Source organism: Rhyacophila brunnea, unplaced genomic scaffold, assembly GCF_057557595.1.
Source record: "Rhyacophila brunnea isolate RB1 unplaced genomic scaffold, BYU_Rbru_1.0 scaffold_4, whole genome shotgun sequence".
NCBI lineage: Eukaryota > Metazoa > Arthropoda > Insecta > Trichoptera > Rhyacophilidae > Rhyacophila > Rhyacophila brunnea.
In genome coordinates this window covers 27,292,229-27,312,981 of record NW_028233068.1, presented here as the reverse complement: position 1 = coordinate 27,312,981, position 20,753 = coordinate 27,292,229, and the positions used below count along the sequence as shown (strand labels likewise).

The window sequence follows — 20,753 nt, the reverse complement described above, 5'->3', positions numbered from 1 at the left end:
TGGTGGTGTCATTATCTCATTTAAAGCGCTAAAATTTCTTTCGCATTCAGCTGTTGATATTGGGATCGTCGCTATAGCTTTAAGGAGAGGTTTCAAATCTTCTGGAGTTTTATTAGAATCATCACACATTTTAAAAAAAACCTAAAACCGCGTTTAATATCTAATTCATTTAAATGAAATTGATGGCATAATCTGATAATGTTATCCTCTCCATATCGTATGTCCACGCCGTCATCATCTGATTTGCGATAATTATTACGATCCAGTACTTGTATACTCTCTAATAAATTGTTAGGTATATAGATTAATGTTTTCTTGGTGAATGTTTGCGTTTCGACTGACATGCGATGAACTTGTAATCATTCGATTTCTTAAGTTATTGGCTAGACTTCTATATAATTGAGAAACATTAATGGCTTTAACCTTATGATACACCCCTGTTACAGGCGGGCTTCTCCCGGTGTAAAATAATCATTTAGTAGCTATAAGTCGAAACGTAACCCTGACCTCTAGAAACGGCTTCATAAAACATCTAATCTGATTCCTTGCTCAACCACGTAAGTATTTTTTATTCATAGGTAAAGGCCTTCGTCCGGTGTGTGAAAATCGCATATTGGGCGGAGGTGTAATTAAGATAAATTTAATTTAATTTAAAAAGTATAAATGATGATGGATGAAAGCGATAATTTTAAGACTAAATATAAGTATTCAAATATAATAAATTTTGCCGGCAACGTTGAAGTCTCCGCGCGCCTGCGCCGAGGTGGTCCTCGTGATTCGTCAAATCGAAAGGATCACGCGATAAAATTTGGCCAATCACGAGAGTCCTTTTTGCTGGACGGCGTAGGTACGAGGAATTTAAAAAAGAAAAAGAAAGTTAGTGAGCGTCCTTTTTCCAACATGTACGGACCTGCGAAACTTATTGTTAAAAAAAAAATATGTAAACGTTTAAAGAAAATGTAAAATATAAGAAGACCACGTTACGAGCACGAAAGACCGTGTTTTATTTACACTCCAATCGTTTATATCTCATCTTTCTTTTTTTTGTGAATCCGGGGTTCGATGGACACCTGAGTTAGCCGCTGGAACCCCGGGTATTTCACTTACCTTCCTGAATAATTAGTCCTTTGTATATCTTTTCATCTATGGCTCTAAGAGCGTCTAATAATTTTAGACCGGGATCATTTGCCATCGAATCAAGGACACGAATGGTGGTTTTAATCGCTTTATCAGCATCAACTAGTGTAATATTACGCCTTTGAAGATAATTCGATAAGAAACCTAATTCATCTAGTGCATCTGACATTGTATTTAAATTTCGAACAAATTCCACACCTGTTAACATTTTTCCAAGGCCACTATATTTGCATCGTTCTGATTCATCCCTAGTATTATCTTCGGATGCTTTATTAAAATGATCGTATAGTGCCGAATAATTATTAATAACGGCATTTACTGTAAGCATACTTGAAACCACCCACCGCACTGATAAAACTCTTCCAATTTTTAATAACTGGGTTTCTAGTGAATTGGCCGCTTGTCTCTTGGGAATATTTTTCAATAGTTTCGGTTGGAACTTTTCGATCATCTAATTTTTTTTTTCTGCAGATATATTAGTTTCTTGTGTAATGTTATTGCCTGCTGGGATTTTTAATCAAATTTTTAAGAGAACCCATTTTCTTTAAAATGTAACTTACATATCGCTGTGCTAGTTCAATACTGTAACAACTAAAAAAAATGAGTTTTTTGACTTATTATTGATTTGGATTCCAAGTATCGACTTTTAGCAGTGTAACCCTGTAACATAACGAAATTAAATATTATTATTGAGATATCCTCAACGTTTTTGTATAACACTGTGATAATTTGTTAGGATTCTCAATACAATACAATAACATATCAAAATATTACAGTATTTACTTCAGTGAAGACGTAGCCACTAGTTCAATACAATAACTTTTAGATTTGTTATTGTATTACACTCAGGAAACTACAACTAAAATGCGTTGCCCGCCCTGAATATAGTAACAAGTAACAATTCATTCAAGATTGACAGTTAGCGTGGTAGTGTTGTTAGTGAGTTTGACGTGTTTTAAATAGTTTTAAGACAAAAGTTTCTTGCGATAGCGATAATTATGGATAAATTAATAAGAAGCTTACCTAAAAGCAGAGGGAAAATGATGTTGTTGGCCTGTACAGCTGAATCAATTGTAAGTAAAACATGCTCAATATTTAGTATCATAACCTCAATATTTCAATTTGAAAATTATATTTTGTCACTCTACGTTTAGGCTTTATAAAAATTATGGTTTTGGCAATAAATATGATGACAAAACAAACAAATATTATCAGTGCATCCATTCTCATAATATTATTTTGTCTATTTCCACTTTTAGGGTGAAACAACATCAACTGGCGATAATGTAAATATCGACAAATCAATTCAACGGGAGAATATTACAGTGACAGTAGGTGAAGAGCAAAACAATGTTGTATGTGATCGAGAAAATACTTCAAGTGACCCGATGGTGATTCTGGAATCTGATGCTGAGGTGATAGAAGATTTACTTATACTGGATATGGATGCTAACATGAACACGGAGGCACAATATAATATGGCAGAGATGGAGGTTGATTATGCTTTTTTAAACAATGAGGCAATCACAAGTACAAGTGAGTTTGGTTACGACACAGGATATTCTGTATTATCGGATATCATTATTTCTCAACAGTCATCATCGGAAGAGGTTGTTGAACTTAATAACATACCAATTGAAGGATCCACTGAAACTTCTCCAACTGAGAGTCAGTCGGAAATTAACATTGAGGTACTTGAAGACGCTCCTGCTGCAAAGCGTCCTAGAAAAGTTATTCCAAAGCCAGATACATGGAAAAAAAATATTAAAAAAAGGAAGGTTAATTCTGGTGAAGAGTATATAACCAAATCTGGTAGAATTGTTCCTGCGAAATCAATTAAGCCTGGATGCACTGAACGCTGTAATTTTAAATGCCACGAGAATATAAATTCAACTATAAAGGAATCAATATTTAAAATGTTTTATGAAATGTGTGATATCACTCGTCAACGCGATTTTGTTTCAAAGGCTATTAACGTGATTGAGCCAAAGTATAGATATCAGAAAGAAAACAGTAACCGTTCACTAAATTACGCATTTCAGTTTCAAAACGAGGATCAGCAATACAGAGTCTGCAAAAATTTTTTCATGGACACACTTAATATTAGTTCCACTTACTTAACTACAGTAAAAAATAAAACAGATGATCACGGTAGTGTTTCTATTGACAAACGAGGAAAGCACCTTTTAAATAGAAATTCATTGCCTTCATCACTGAAAGATAGTGTAATTGAACACATAAACTCTTTTCCCCGAGTGCCCTCACATTACTGCAGATTTGATAATAATAGAGACTTCATCCAAGGTGACCTTAACATTGCCACAATGTACCGATTATACATTGAAAAATGTAATTCTTCAGGTCAGCGATTTGTAAAAAAAGAACAATATTCCCACATATTCAACACCCAGTTTAATATCGGTTTCTTCCAACCTAAAAAGGACCGCTGTGTATTATGTGTACAATGGAAGAATAGTTATGAAACCGAACAGCAAGTTTTGAAGAGAAAATACGACATTCACTTGCAGCAGAAAGAACTTGCCAGAGAAGAGAAACAAGAAGACTCTGTTGCGGCTAAAAATAACACTAAGACTTTAAAAGTTGTGTGTTATGATCTACAGGCGGTCATTCCACTTCCTTGTGGCGAAGTATCTTCATTTTATTATAAAAGGAAACTGAATGTGTTTAACTTTACAATGTTTGATATAGGGTCTGCCAATGGTTATTGTACAATCTGGCATGAGGGTCTAGCCAAGAGAGGGGCTAATGAAATTGCAACGTGTGTGTGGAATTATTTAAAGGAGGAATGCACTGGAGGAAAGTCTGTTGTGTTTTACTCCGACAACTGCGTCGGACAGAATAAAAAACAATTTTTAATAACCATGTATTTGAAAGCCATAAAATCTCTAGATATTGAGACCATTGTTCACAAATACCTAATTGTAGGGCATACGCAAAACGAGGGTGATTGTATGCACTCGAGGATTGAGGCGGCAAAAAAACTCGCCTTGAAGAGTGGTCCTCTCTATCATCCGAGCCAATTTGTAACTTTGGCAAAAATGGCCAAAAAAACTGGGCAACCATACAATGTCCGTGAAATGGGCACATCTGACGTTATTGATTGGAAAGCAGCAACTGTGTCAATGGGCAATAATCTCCAAAAAAACCAAAGAAACGAGAAAGTATCATGGAATGAAGTTAAAATTATCAAGTTTGACAAGTCAACCCCTGATCAGGTGCTCTACAAAACTTCGTATTCTATAGAAAATTTTGAAGTAATATTGACGTAAATTTGGGTAAAAGATCGCGCAGAGGACATCAGACACGCCCTGATAGTTGCTCACTGGAAATTTTGCCCAAAGCCTATGATAGCTATCCTAAAATTACATTGGCAAAAAAATGTGACCTTCTATCGTTATGCAGGCACAATTTAATTCCAACCCCATATCACGGATTTTACAATAATCTGGAAGCTTTATCAAGTCAATCTCGGGGTGAAGAACATGATTCAGAGTAAAAAAAGAAGAGTGGATTGAACTATTTTTTTTATTTTTTACGATATTTCATTTTCTATTCAACAATTTACTTATTTTTTATATGCTTCACATCATTTTTATTGTATCCTTACGTTGATTAATAATAAAAATAAAACTATCTATTTGAGTTATTATTTAAAAAGGTAAAATATTATTGAAGTTTCAATTCAATGCAATAACAAGTCAAAACAGTAACACAAAAATCATTGATTTCCTAAGTTTAATTAATAAATCATTAATGTCCATGTTACAAACTAAAACAAGATACTTACCTCAATAAACTCATTTTAGGCTCTTGTCTCATTAAATTTCTTTCAAGTGATTTATATCACTACACCAAACTTTAAAAATGCGATATCTCAGAAGTACTGTTTTTCTACTTGTTACTGTATTGAACTAGCACAGCGATATATATAAAACAGTTAACATTTTAAATTGAAACACAAAACTTACCAGAATGTAGCGACGTCAGCATAAAAATAATTATTATAAACTTATAAACAATCAAATAAAATGACCTACTTTTAGTTAAATTGAAGTAGGTATGCAAGTACCTATACAAAATACATACAAAAAAGGTATAACATGACATAATAATATGGTATATAATTTAATAGATAATCACACGACACAACACTTAAATATGGGTATTACCTATAACCGCAATGAATAATTTAAATTATAAAATAAAATTAATGTTTTTGTCTGGAAATTTATTAATTGGTGAATTATTAAAAGTGGTATGAACTCGCCAAAGGGAAAAACAAAACTTTATTAACAATTACATATTTAATTTGAAATATTTCAACCCCTTAAAAACATGTAGGTTATTTAGGGAAAACTTTTTACTATTTACTACAAAGGCTTTTGTCAGGGCACACATTTTGTCGGTAATAAAATAATTTAGCGAACTCATCTGCGAAGGTCTAACTACCTAGTTAGGTTTTTTCATGTATGCAATATTTATTTAGTTTACACTTTACAGCTTTAGTGTCTTTATGCCGGCGCTCCATTGGCACGCAAGTCAGACGATTTACAGTCTTCGGACTTTTTTTCGCGTGGAGCACCCCGGATCTGCGGACTTTTTAATCCGCAGACCAAGCTCGTTGAATTTCAAACATGTTTGATATTTTACTCTCCGAGTTGCCAGACTTCGTCCGTCGATCACTATGCAAATTCGATTTGACATTAATACGCGATCGTTCAGACCGAAAAAAATCTGTAATTGTTTTAAACATTTTCATTGATTAATTTGTTAATTTACACATTAGAAAATGAGAGATTTATCAATTATTTTTTTATTTGTATTTATGAAATTCATAAAAGAAAACGTAAAACTTGTGTTGTTTTCACTGCTATATTATTATATGCAAGTCTACATATAAATAACACAAAATTATAGAATTATCGAAAGACATTACGATACTCGCAATTTTTTACTTTTGACAGCTCGAGTTTTTTATTCGTTCGTTGGTCAGTAGCAGAACATAGACAAATCGGACGATTTATTGTCCTCGGACTTTTGGCTCGCCAATGGAGCGCTGGCATTAGACAATGCATTTCGCCCGGTCGCCCGGAAGAATACGTAGAAGGTGAACACAAAATTTATGACATGCATTTGTTTTTTTAACACGCACGCTCTTAATATTTCGGTGCGTACCAAATTCTTTTTAAAAATGCAATGTTTTTTCTGTGACTATAAATGGAAACAATTGAGAGAAATTATACAATTCTCTCCAGTACATATGCTCGTGTTTTAAAACAATCTTTTTTGAAGCCCAGTTTCATATTGTCTTGAAAAAATAATATTTTGTTGTTTACCCACCGTTTAAAACAATTTCGGACATTCTTGAGTACGTAATATGTACGGGTCATAGAAAATTCAGTGGTTGTAAACCAGTAAAATTATTTTTTAATAAAAATTAATTTTCGTCAATTTTAAATCTGACCCGGAACGTAATAATATTAAGTATGACGCTTGAGGATTTTACTAGACGACTCGCTGTCCGTCGGATATTTTACGAACCGGTACGCCATTTTCGAATTTTTAACGAACAGGAACGCCATCCTCGGAAATCCCACGAACAGGAACGGCGCTCCGGGGCGTTCCGCTCCATTCCGAGCGCTGCGAGCCAAACAGCAGCCAAAACAAATAAGTATTGGTGAAAGCAAAGTGCTTCGGCAAAGACCGTTTTGTCGGAAAGCCTGAAAAGTTAGGTAGGTACATACTAGGGCAATGTGCCGTCCCACAAATCGACCGTTGCAAGTTGTAATGATACTCGTACAAGCGCGTCAATTTAAAATTTGAATTGGTTTATCATCCACCATAATATTTCCAGGACTTGATCCTGCGCGTCTTCTCCCTATTCATAACTATTTGTTTTTAAATTGACTCTGTAGGAAGACATTTTCGTCAAATCGAGATGTCATCGCCGCATTTTGTATAGATCGACCAAACAACTATTTTTAAGACAGTATAAAATAATTTATTTGAAAATGGTTGGCCTAAAAGGAGACTTCTAAAAAATATGTTTAGCTGTTTAACATACAACTGTATTCGGTGGTCAACGGCTGGTCGGCCCCAAGTGGACACATTGACGCCAGTAGATGTGTTCATAGCAAAAGTTGGGAAATGCCAAACTGCCAGCAAGTCCCATCTGCTGGCCTCCCCGTGGCGACCTCCGGGCAATGCAGCGTACGCTGTAGCTAACAGCAGGGGGCGAAGGGCGAGTGACCGGCGCCATAAAACTGGCCTTCTGGCTAAGGGAAGGAAATCCCCGACAGAAAAACCTGGTCGAGCCGACCTTCAGGGCCCTCGTGGCTCAGGCCTCGGGAGCGCTGGGCTAATCACCTTGCCTCCTTAAACGAAACAGATTAACAAAACACCTACACAGCAGCCTCGGACGACAACCGGCTCTGTAAAACGACGACCTTGCATGGAAATGGACAATGAAACAGGTAGAGTAATCCTCTCTAACAACTCGAGTATGCGCATTACCCGGGCGCGTACCCCCGGAAAGGACCTGCACGCCACACGCATCATGCACACCTATGGTGTGGACATCCTAGGGCTGAGCGAAGTGCGCTGGAAAGGAGCCGGGAGAAAGTTGATTGAGGGTTACTCTATTGTCTACTCAGGTCAGGAGCAATACCATCGCCAGGGAGTGGCAGTGTTGATGTCAAAGAGAGCGGCCCGTTGCCTCGTGAAATGGGAACCAATCTCGGAGAGACTGATACGTGCCTCCTTCAAGACGCCTGGTAGCTCCTTGACCGTCTTTCAGTGCTACGCCCCCACTGAGGATGCCGACGCGCAGACAAAGGATGCTTTTTACGATTCTCTCCACGCGGCAGTCTCCGCCATCCCCCGAAGAGACCGCGTGATTGTAATGGGGGATTATAATGCGAGAGTAGGAGCAGACCCGGTGCTTGGCCCCACGGTGATGGGACGACACGGCCTCGGTGACCCCAACGATAATGGTGAGCGGCTCGTAGAATTCGCCACTCTGAACGAGCTTGCAATCGGAGGCACTGTTTTTCCCCACAAAGACATTCACAAATATACGTGGACGTCTCCTGATGGACGCACGAGGACGCAGATTGACCACTTCTTATACAGCTTGAAGCACCGAAAGGAACTTCTCGACGTGCGTACTTACAGAGGCGCCGATATCCATAGCGATCATGAGTTACTTATTGGAAACATCCGAGTAAAACTCAGTCGCCAGGCGAGGCCTCCAAAGTGCGAACGAATTGACGTTGAGAAGCTCCGACGCCGAAGAATTCGGACCGACTTCGAAACTGCTGTACGAGATAGTGTAGATCGTATCTACGAGCGGCACAAATCTGAATCCGACCTCATTGAGGCGGACTGGAGCCTCATAAAGAGTGCGATTGTGTCGTCGGCTCGTACCGTCCTTGGTACCAGAAGGAGTGAGCAGCCAAAGTGGATGTCTGACGAAACGTGGGTTGAAATTGGTGAACGAGCCAGGCTGAAAGCCCTGAGAGACGAGGAGAGAGACCCCGACCGAACCGAGGACCGCCGGACTGACTACCAGACCCAAGACAGGGTAGTCAAACGATCCGTGCGGTTGGACAAGCGCAATTTTATGAACCGGCAAATTGAAGCGGCAGAGGAGGCAGCAAGCAGAAATGACACCAGGAAACTCTTCCGAATCACCCGTGAAGTCTGCGGCAGGCGACCACCGACTCCCGGAGCCATTCGTGGTCCCAGTGGAGCAATAGAGTCTGACGCAGAATGCGTCAAGAAGATTTGGAAGAATCATTTCTGCGGAGTGCTGAACCGCCCACCCCCCTTGGATCCCTTTGACATATCTGCGGAAGCTTTACTTTTGGACATTCCCCGAGCGACCGACATTTCCGATTGCCCGCCCACGCACACCGAGATAAAATCGGCTGTGAAAAGGCTCAAGAACGGAAAGGCACCGGGGGGAGACGGGATTCATCCTGAATTCCTCAAGTACAGCTTGAGCGCAATCCTGCACCCTATGTTTCATCTGATGACAAAGGTGTGGGAAGAAGAGCGCTGCCCAAGGGACTGGGTGAACGGTGAAATCATCACACTTCTTAAAAAAGGTGACCCTCTAAGCTGCGACAATTACCGAGGCATTACGCTACTCAGTGTTCCGGGAAAGATTTTGGCAAACATCATTTTGATGAGAATAAGGGACCCAATAATGCACGTCCTCAGGAAAAACCAAGCCGGGTTTCTACCTGGTCGAGCGTGTGCAGACCAAATCCACAACCTTCGATGTCTTCTCCAGCAGAGCCATGAGTTGAACAGTCCGATGGCCTGCTGTTTTGTGGATTATGAGAAGGCTTTCGACAGTCCGCACCGCCCCTCCCTCTGGATGATACTGGGAGCATACGGGATCCCTCCCAAGATCATTGCCATAATCAAAAGCCTGCACGAGAATAGCGAATGCTGTGTCAGAATTGGAGACACTGTCACGGAATGGTTCGGGGTCACGACCGGAGTCAGACAGGGTTGTGTCCTTGCACCGTTTCTCTTTATCATTCTCTTTGACTTCATACTACGGAAGTCAATACCACCCGACCGAGGCATACCTGTTACCCCCACGGTGAAGCTATGCGACCTGGAATACGCCGATGATGCTGTCCTATTCGACAACTCAATCGAGGGCATTCAAGAGACAATCGACAGGTTGCATAACAACTCCTCTCGCGTTGGTTTGAAAATCAACGCGAAGAAAACCAACGTCTTGTGCAATAGCACCTGTCCTGATCCAGATTTCCCTCTGATTAGCGATGGACAGAGCATCGAGAGCGTCGACAGCTTCAAGTACCTGGGGGTACACATCACGGGAGATGGCATTTTGCAGAAAGAGCTCGCTATCCGAATGGGAATGGCTGGAGCAACATTCAACTCGATGCGAAATGTCTGGGACTCACGATTGTACTCGGTCAAAACCAAATGCCGCCTATTCGACGCTTGCATTCTGACGGTGCTGCTTTACGGTAGCGAATCATGGCACCTTACGAAGGCTCAGAGCAACCGTATACTGAGCTTCGAAAACAGATGTTTGCGACGAATACTGGGTGTGCGGTGGTATGACTTTAGGAGCAACGAGGAGATAAGAGAACGTACCAAGCAGCCTCTCATCACGCTGAAAGTGAAGAGGCGACGTTGGACCTGGCTCGGCCACGTGCTGCGGATGCCAGAAGAGAACTTTAACCTGGCTTGCCTGTTCTTCAAGCCGACCGGATTCCGGCGTCCTGGAAGGCCGCTAAATACAATCTACAGAGTGTATACGGCGGAGCTACGGGATGCTGGTTTGACCTGGAACGAAGCAAGAAGACTGGCGAGCGACAGGGATTCTTGGAGGCGCCGCGTGGTGTCCATATGCTCCAGTTAAGGGGCGGATATGGGCAAAGAAGAAGAAGTATTTTTCATAATTTGTAAAAAATCCTGGCATCACAACATTGGCCGGATAATTACAACATTTATAATGGTGGTTTATCGCACACGCAACATTTTTGCAAGCGGATTCCAAACCTATCGGAAATTTTCTATTTCGGTCTTCAATAAAAGGTGTCAGTTTATGATTTCATTATTTAGGTAGGTGTATGTACCTACCTATAGATTGTTTTTTTAGCCATTATGGAAACTTACATAGATCCTTCCTGCTTTACAATTCCATTATAAAAGGGTTTTATTTATTTTTGATAGCTAATAAATAGATTATCTTTAAAAAGATAATAATAGATAATAAATTTTCATTAGAACCGATCTCTGCCACCATATTTAATAGCATAGCTTAATAAATATATTATACTATTTAATAAACAAATAGTTTATTACCGACGATAGCCGACCGGCTTAAGCGTCGGTTTACAATGCGTGGGTCCCAGGCTTGAAAACACACAATATGTTTTTTAATTTGTGTTTGGAGTCAGTGTATGGCCTAATAGGTTGAGCAAGTATCTAACATACATTTCTCGTGAAAACAAAAATCTGTTATAAACCACCACTCTGTGGAGGCCTATTCAGATCGGACATGGACAGGGCTCGAAATGGAGCGGAACGCACCGGAGCGCCGTTCCGGTTCATAAAATCTCCAAAACTATCGCTCCTTCTCGTGGAAAAATTTATTCGACCATTTGAGCTAGATAGGCCATATAAAAAAAATAGCACAGCTTTTATATTATAAAATACCTATAAAATTAAATAACTATAATATTTTTGTCAAGCGCTCCGGTTCGTAAAATTTTCCATTTCGAGCGCTGGACATGGATAATATCTTCTCAAATAGGTATAATATTTTTATAGCATAAAATATATAATGCATAGTAATAACCCAATTTAGGTGAAACTGAACATACAATACCTATCAGTACATAGTGCACTAATCATTTGATATGGAAAAATACTTGCCTGTGCTTCAGTAAGCTGTAATGCATGGGCCAGATATAATCTTTCTGGCCCTACCATGTACTGCTGTCTCTCAAATTCTGCTTCTAGTCTCTCCAGTTGCTCCGGAGTGAAGATTGTCCGTACCTGGTTGATTTAAAATAACGATTAAAGCTTCTTAATAGACTACTGTTCACTAGGGTGTTTTCACGCCTTTACGAAATTATTTTAGACTTAATGAGATTGTATCACAATGGTTCTTATGAACATAGATCATTGAAGTACAAATCAATATTATCATAAAACTTTCTATGCAATCTCTGCTTTCATACTAACCAAGCATCTTTCATAGAAGAGAGTGACAAGTTTTTTTTTATATGTAGGTAGCTTTTGTTGATTTACGCTAAAATAATATTTTGAACATACATAATTTGAAAACATATCATGCATATACATACTAGAAAAAAATCTTTTATAGAAAAAAAATACGATACCCGACGGGACCTGAACCTGTAACCGCCGTATTCGTGCAAGTGTGGCTACGGGAATGCTACTTAATTACGACGAATTTAACTAATAGTTCTTGCATGAAATGCTTATCAAATTACGTTAATAATGTTGGCTATCGGTTTTTGTATATTCAAATATATAACTAGTGGGGTAACAAGGGGTGTGCGAGCGGGGCAGCCCCCCCGGGCGTAGCGAACCTTCTTACTATTATGATAAATAATAATATTTTATCGTAAAAAATCAGCTGTATGTAGCCTAAGTGTTTATTATCTTTAAAAAATGTCTTCATTTTTTAATACTAAATATTACGCTGCCGATTATATTTTATCAATTGTTTCGTATTTCGTCTGGTTAATTATATGCAATGTTGAAAATCCACTATATTTCCTTAAGGGGGGGACATGCTCAGCGTAGGTCAAAATGGAGCTTTTATTCTATTTTCAAAGCATGATCCTGGACATTGTTCAAACACGCGCGTTATCACGATCTTACTCCTTACTTTAATAATAGTTTGTCAATTTATGTTGTAGCTTAACCACTGGAAATGGCGTATTTCAAAAAAACACTACCTTATTCTTAGGTCAATAATTATTATAAAGCAATCATTATTCGTAGGATGTTTATCACAGTTGAATGGTCAAAGACATAGCTTATAATTAGTATCTTTAGAATTATCTTCAAATGTGTTAATCTTGCCATTTTTTGAATAATAAAATGCCTAATTCTTGTCAAATTTGGGATCACAGAGATTATCAATATAATTTGTTATCGTAAATATTTCACTATAATAATGTCGACATAAATAATACTGATGGTTTTATAAATGCGTTTAAAAATTAATAAAAGTAAAAAATCTCAACACCACTGCACATATTTATGTACTGAAATATGACTATATTCTAAAACATTAGAGCGAGAGGTTTAAAAGAATACTATTTTATGTAATAAAAATACTCTGTGCAGTCATCAAATGTTTAAAATAAATATAAAGGATAATAAGGCTTCAAAATTACATAAATAGATTATGTACAACGTTTAAGAAATGTCCAGGATTATGCTTTGAAAATAGAATGAAAGCTCCATTTTGACCCACGCTGAGCACGTCCGCCCTTGTATATGATTTTTATACCAACAAATAAAATCGAGGATCTTGATTTTTTTCAATTTTAGAGGGCCGTACATTTAAAAAAAAAATACTTTTTTTAGGTATTAAATTCTATTAATGGTAACCAGACACAGTCGAACTTAGCACCTATTTATAGATTGGTAGTAAGTGTACATACCATGGGTACCCATCTGAGGTAGGTACTCGTAAGTTTTGTATTATGTAATGGGAGCATTTTTGTTACTTCCGCTCCTGTATAATATAACGATAACAGACAACTAAACAGTAATTTAATAATTTAGTAAGTATCCAGGAAGGTGATCTACCTTGCCGCAATTAGGTATCATCTAATTCCGATGTCTTCCGCTATTCAAATTAAATTTCGATCCCTCATTTAGTGCTAACACCGCGACTGGCGCGTTTGGAGCAGTTGGCCATTAGGTGTAATTAACATGTTATTTAAATGTGGTAATTGAAAGGTCAGCAGTAATAATAATAATCAGAGTAGATGTGTGTATGTGTTACTATCGTATCTAAACATTATGTTTCTAAATATATATTACCCTTTTTGATTTTGAGCTATGGTGTGCATTTGTGATAGGCGGGGGTTGACTTTGAATTGCAGGTCGAGGCTTTGTTCGCTGATCCTGGTTTGGCATCCCTGAACCACACTCTGCAACAGAAAAACAAATTAAAAAATGTTCGATAAAATCACCGTTTCTCCTCGAAGACTTTTGAGGTATTTCAACATTTCCTTTCAGGATGAACACCTAGTTAGCCATCCTACCCCTTAGCGGTAGCGCTTGAGCCTATTGGCTGGATTCAAATAAATATCATCCGCCATTTCTATATTATTGTACGGGGATCACGAATTGGGTCGATAAGAAGTTAGAAATCCTTTATCAGGGGCCTTATGTTAGAACTTACGAGTTGTAATCACCCGGTCGACATGACGTCATATGACATCATTGTGACGTACTACCGGAGTGATAATAGCATTCGAGAAAATAGCGCTAGTCAAATGCTGGCGTTATTCATTGTCCCCATACACAAATAGGTGTTTCAGCGTAATAATATCTATGGTGAGCAGTGTGTGTTGGGCGGCTTGCCTCGAGCGTATATTGGCTGACGTAACAATTACGCCATGTCGTCGGGTGGCTTGATATCACTAGTTAGAACATAGGGCTGCTCTGAAACATGATAATGTCGATATTGACCATTGCAAATACCAGACTCAACCCTGGTCAATGATATGTATAGTTTTGATTCACCCCCTTTTTGTAACCCCTGCTTAAAGTTTTTAACAATTATCTGGCTATTCACGTTGTATGTTAATTATGTAATCTGCAGGTAGGTATACCAATTTATGTTTAATTATGGTTTAAGTCACCAATTAATAACTATTAGGTACATACTTTTGTTTTCTATGTATGAATTTATTTGTTGTTTTAATTTAATAAAATGGATTTTTTTTGTAGTACTCATTCCACTTTTAACGCTTTCGCTGCTGAATAGATAATGAGATTTTAATTGCCCCCTTTAAAATGCACGTTAATTACATCGATCGGCCGCCTGGTCATTACGCACCGTGTGCGTCTTCCGCGTCCAAAGTATTAAAGTTGAAAATGTCCCTCTGAGGCGGACGAAACCGGTCCTAATTTATTGATTAAAAGTGGAATAAGTACTACAAAAAAATGCGTTTTATTAAATTAAAACAACAATACAATGCAGTTCCACCATGAATTGACAGTTAACAAAATAAAAGAAATGCATTTATTTATTATGCGTTTTCCATTAAAATTAATGACCTTTTAATTGAGTAACTTAATATGTCTATGAGCCTTGCTTACAGTGGATTTTTTGATATGATTGTTTAGTTTCTGTTAGGTTTTGTATGTTTGAGGTTCATATACATGTTAGATGATATGCCGTCATACAGTGGTACACAAGGGGCACTAAACGCTTACAGGGTCTCCCTAAAACCCGCTTGATAGTCGAACTCATAAAGTTCGGTGGATGCACGTGGCAGCAAATAACTAGGGACCGAGAAGAATGGAGAGAGTTAGGGGAGGCCTTCACTCAGCAGTGGATCGCCCCCGGCTGATGATTATGATGATATAAATAATATAATATAAAAAGCTTAGATTATAGAAAAATATAGATAGAGCTATTCCATGTGTTTGTCCTTCAAAACATGCCGAACTTTTTCACGCATTTGCATCGCCCCCTTCACGCTTCCTCCGCGACCTTTTCGTGGGTTATTCGAAAATATGTGTGACAGTGTGCGTGTCGTAGTGTTGCCAGATATCGAATATTTATTCCAATGTTATAATTTTACAAGCGATGTTTTTATAAATTATATTATGGTAACACTGGCGTGTTGGCTATGCACTTGGTAAAACATTACTCACTAAAATCGGCTCATGCGGAGGGCTTGATAAAAAGCCTTTTTATTTCTTACAAACAAAAGTCAATGACAGTTAAATGACTATATCTAATGAATATTTATATAACCTATGAATATATCTATTATGTATATATATCTATCTATGGTTGTATTATCTACTTATTTTATAGTTTATATAATATTAAGTATTATTATTATTTTTTATATATTTTTTGTATAATACATAATATGTATATATTAAGATTTTTTTGTATATAATACTATTAGATAATGTTTATAAATTGAAAAATGGTATGTAATTGGTTTGTTTGGTTTGTTAGAACCCCTCTTCGGGTGAAGGCCTCCTCCAAAGTCTTAATCTCTGGTCTCTCTGGTTTCTTTCTCCATAACCGTTTGATTTCGTAGCTAAGTATTCGTTTTGTCTGGGTTGGCCTATTTTTGCATTTAGGTCGTCCATTATTATGAAAGTTTTGTGTGCTTGGTTAATAGCTTTGTTTACATTTGTATAAAAAGTATCATTTTCTTCTTCTTTCGCTATTTCTGTGGGTGCGTATACTTGTATGAGAGATAATTCGTTTCCTTGTATTTTTAAATTCAGTAGTGCTACTCTATCTCTTATACCTATGAGGTTTTCTATGTTGTTCTCTTGAGTTTTTATGTATTGAGAATCCGACGCCATACTTTCCAGGTGTAAGTCCTATGTGACATAGAATATGATTGTCATATTCCTCTATCTTTGTTCCTTGGCGTGTCACTTCAGATATTCCGATTATGACGTTTTTTTAATCTTTTATTGCCTCTCTCAATTCTATAAAGCGTTCGTACGATGACAGTGATCTTGTTTTGTAGGTTAGTATGTAGAGCTTGGTTAGTGAGATAGATGTAAGATTTGTTAGCGTCGTTGTATTTTTCTTTGGAGGGTTTTGGTCGTGATCTTCCTCGGTGACCGGCCGTATTGGGAGATGGTTTTTGTTTTTTGTTATAGTATGTTCATGTATGAGATCTTCGTGGGAGGGGTGGGTTGATTGCTATGTATTCTTGCTTGGTTGTTTCTTATAGTGTTGGTATTTTTGTTGATTAAGAAGTTTAGCATTCCCGGTTTTGGGGCTCCTTCTGATAAGCTACTTGATCTTCGAAACGATGTCTGTGGTTGGAGCGTTTTGTTCTTTTTGGTGGCTTGGATGTTTCTATCGTTCTTTGGTAGGGGGTATTTTCAGATGATGTAGGGAGTTTTCTTTTATTGTAAGGTTTTACTATGATCAGTTTATCATATTTTATTCTGACTGTATTGCCTTTCTCTTTCTCTAGGATCATTTGCTGTTGTAATTATGTTCTTATTTCTCGTCGAGTGCGGAACGCTGAGCGAATAGGACGTACATCGTGTTGTACCGCGCCTCGTTAGTGAACCATTATCATTACCAATCAATAGTGCCAATATAACTGTTAAAAACTAATGACAACTGAATAACTTTAAAGCTAAAATATATATCACAGTACAAATACCAAGCAAAACTACTTACGAGCTAGTGTAATTAAGTAATCAGTGTTAAATTGCAATTAAGTGATAGTGCAATAAAATGTTGGCTCATTAAGTGTCGATAATTTAATACTTAATGAGCAGTAGCAGTCAAACAACAGGGGTTAGCAACTTCACAGAGAAAGGTCTCACACTCGATTACGCATAAAACATGGGAGGGAGGCTGCTGCCACGGTGCACGATTCACATCGACTCACACACCTCACAAATTTAAGTTTTTATTGTATAAAACAGAGTATTCAGTTCGTGTAAATACGCAAAAAGTAAATAAGATTAAGTGAACCAAAACAGACATTGGAGACTTGGACCAAGATTAACTACCAATCATATAAAAGCTAAAATACTGTAGTGAATAACAACATTTAGGAGGGCGCAATTACAAAATTCAATTTTTTAATATTTTTAATTTTAATTATTTAATAATAAAAATGGAAGATATTATGAATGCACTTCGTAACATACAAAAAGAACTTGACGAACAAAGAATAGCGATTCGCCAAAGTGGGCAGAATGTAACGGATCAAGTAACTCAGAATATAAATAAAATTTTAGACGAAATTTTTTTTTGTATGGGAACAGAAATATGAAAAATTGGAAGAAATGGTCAAAAATCAAGAGAAACGATTGTACTTTCTGGACAAACAGATAAGACAAAGAAATATAATGTTCTTTGGCATCGAGGAAAGAGAATCGTCGTACGGAGAACTGGAAAATAACATCGCCAAGTGGATAGGAGAGAGCTTTTCTATTAGATTAGACCATAAAGACATTCAAGAGGTAAAGAGAATTGGAAGAAAAGGTGAAAGACCTCGACCAATAATAGTAACTTTCACTACTCTCGGTCTCAAGATTAACATATTTAAACAAAAGAGAGCGCTGAAAGACACTCAATATTATATGAAGGAGGACATCCACGGTACATTTTAGAAATAAGAAAAGAATTACAACAGCAAATGATTATGATGATAACATGATATATGTGTACTTATTTATATGTAAGGACTTAATCAACTATGTGTGTTGTTCTGTAAAGTTTTATTACCAATTGAGATTGTCCGTCAGAACAAAAGCAGTTTTGGATTTATATTATTATACAATGTGGAATAAATATAGATAACATTTATAACTAAACATTTTAAAGTATTTGTTAGTTCTGATTACACATCGTTCCATCAAGAGAAAATAATTAATAGTAAGTACACATCCGTAACTTTCAACCTCCGTTTTTCCAGAAAAAAATGCTGTGTCCGTCGGCAATACAGGTACATTTATATTAATTTAGATATTTAATAATATTTCATACGTATTTCTGAAGATATTAAATGTTAGTATTCATATATTATGTAATATTGAATTTATGAATCATGCATGACGTTCAAGTTAATGTGTGTTAATTCTTTATATTAAATATTGTTATGTAAGTGGGTACTGATTTAGTTACATTGGATGGTTCGTTACTCAAATTTGGTACAAAAATGGTTATAGTAAAATAGGTTTCTAATAAAAGTGAAATCTAAAAAAAATCCGGTTAAAAATGAAATAATGACTAACAATGTTCCACCATTTTCAAGCGTTTCGTAATTTTTCGTGATTTTGGAAAGTAGATATAAATATATGTACCTGCCAACCTACACAAATTATAATATAAAGTTTCTATTTGCCATTATATATAATATACTTAACTCTATTACACACATATTTCATAATATCTAACAGTGTGTTTAAAATTAGGAAAACATATTGAAACGTTTTTATGGTTAATTATTATATAACGTGAGGTACTACCACATACAAAAAATTAAAATGGAAAATTCAGTTTCAAAGGGTAGTTCATAAAACTTACGTAGGTGATGTAAGTACAACGTTTTTCTTTTTATCGCGAAGAGCTACTTTGATTATCTATAACTCCGCCGGGACCTTTTTTTTATTTCAAGCTAATATTGTGACCATGTCTGTTTTTTTCTTTAAAATTTCTAAGATCGTATATTTTGTACCAGTTGTCTAATCAAAGAGAATAAAACCGGTCCTGATCATAATTGAATTGTATAATATATATACCTAGTACATATTGTGTTTTATTCAACTGACACCATGTCTTTCCATCAAGAATAATTCTAAAATCATTTTAAAAAGACTAGGTACCGAATAGTTAGTAGACTGTGGGAGAAAATAAATGGAATTTTATTATTCAATTTCGTCCAAAGGCGCATTCAAACTGACTTCGTTTCATTACCATTGTGCCAGTTAGATTATCACTTGATATAAAGAATAGTAAATACATAGTAGTAGGTATGTATATAGCACAATATATTGCTACAAATGCCTACTGGAGTATTTTGTTTTCACTCTAATCATTATCATTAAAATTTCTTCGCTTATTGCTGGTTTTCATGATTATATTACTATATAACAATGACTTTAATTTTTGGGTAAAGTCGGTTTTGTTCTATTCAACATAGCTTGGGGACTTTCGCAAAGTTTGAACCTAACACTAATTTATACAATGATTCTATCGCTGGTTTTTACAAGGAAATATATTCTAAATTAATGTTTAATGGCACGGAAAAGTAATCGGTAATTCGCGTAAGGGAGTGACCAATATCATATGTTTTGTAAATCTATCGGTCAATTTTGTCTATCTATGTGTTAAATTATACAACTTTGTTCAATAAGCTCTGGCGTACATAATTTTGACAATTAATATTATGGCGAATTTAACCCCGCTTCCAAGCCAAAGCATATATTATGACGGGCATATTTGGCTTGTTTATATTGAGGTAGTAATTAACATTGAATTCGTTTGTCGTCAATTCATATACATAATAACACCTTTTTTAAGAATTGCCTTTGTTTCCATAATATGTAGGTACATATAATTCGGTTTCAATCGCTCTTTTAATTCAGATTTAACGCAATAATTATTGTGCAATACGAAACATTATAGGTGCGGTGCCTATCTAATTTTGTAAAGCTTTTAAATGAGCGTGGATTAGATCTTCATTTGCATATATTTGTCTCGAAAATATGAGACATTTTACGATTTGATTAATCAATGCTATTGTCATTTTTTCATAATCAATAAACTTAAACTCGTGTTACTTACCACTGAAAGTATCCCTTGCCTTCAGGCCAAGGATGGCAGCTATCGTGAAGGATTGTCCTGCGATAGCGGCGGTGGAGGGTGGAGCGACCGGTCCGGGCTGGGCCCCCGTCTGCTGGGCCCCTCCGGCCGCAGCAATTCCTCTTAATAATCGACATAGTGAGGCAGGACAAAAGCTGCGATTGTCTTGGGGAGCCAAATTCATGGTCGATTAATTTTAAATTCTTATAATTCACAATATTAGGGTCCGCTGCACATTTTCACACTTTCTTTAAAATTCAGGCGTTCAGTTTATAGTACACGTGGTTTTATGCATCATTATAATCGCATAAAAGTTTTTGTTTTTTTTCACTTAATATATTTTAATAATGTTTTCATTAATGCAGCATATTATTTTGCACATTTACCAGTACTTTTCCAGATTTTTAAGGTTCCGACGGACATTATTTGTAGATTTACTTGAGTCAATCTTTAAGTAACTTTTCTATAATGTAAAAGGAAAACTATTGATTAGATTTGATTGTTATTGTAG

General features: G+C 36.7%; 1 pseudogene; it reads left to right on the top strand.

The window, feature by feature from the left end:
* Positions 1-17,549: 17,549 nt before the first annotated feature.
* Positions 17,550-18,095, top strand: LOC147067182 (uncharacterized; annotated as a pseudogene).
* The last annotated feature ends 2,658 nt before the right edge of the window (positions 18,096-20,753 follow it).